Consider the following 330-nt stretch of genomic DNA (forward strand, 5'->3'; position numbering starts at 1 on the left):
AAACACAACTGCACACTGAAACCCGCAGTGTAATAGAGCTGTGATGTGAGATTCCAATGGAAACTATGAAACTATGATAGTTACTGTCTGTACTGTAAAATAGTGTAACGAAAAAAACACCAGTGTAATCTCACTATGGTTGGGCTGACATAAAATTAAGGCAACGGTGTGATATTACCTACAGATATACCTACAGTATCAGCCTTAGTCTCATAGACCATCTGAAGGAGAGGAGACGTGAATGGGTGTACCTTTTCTTTGTGGAAAAATAATCAAGCCAACAGTGTAAACTGCCTGACCATGAAGGGGCAGATTATTTTACCTCACACA

The sequence above is a fragment of the Oncorhynchus masou genome, chromosome 14, assembly GCF_036934945.1.
Source record: "Oncorhynchus masou masou isolate Uvic2021 chromosome 14, UVic_Omas_1.1, whole genome shotgun sequence".
In the NCBI taxonomy this organism is placed as follows: Eukaryota; Metazoa; Chordata; class Actinopteri; order Salmoniformes; family Salmonidae; genus Oncorhynchus; species Oncorhynchus masou.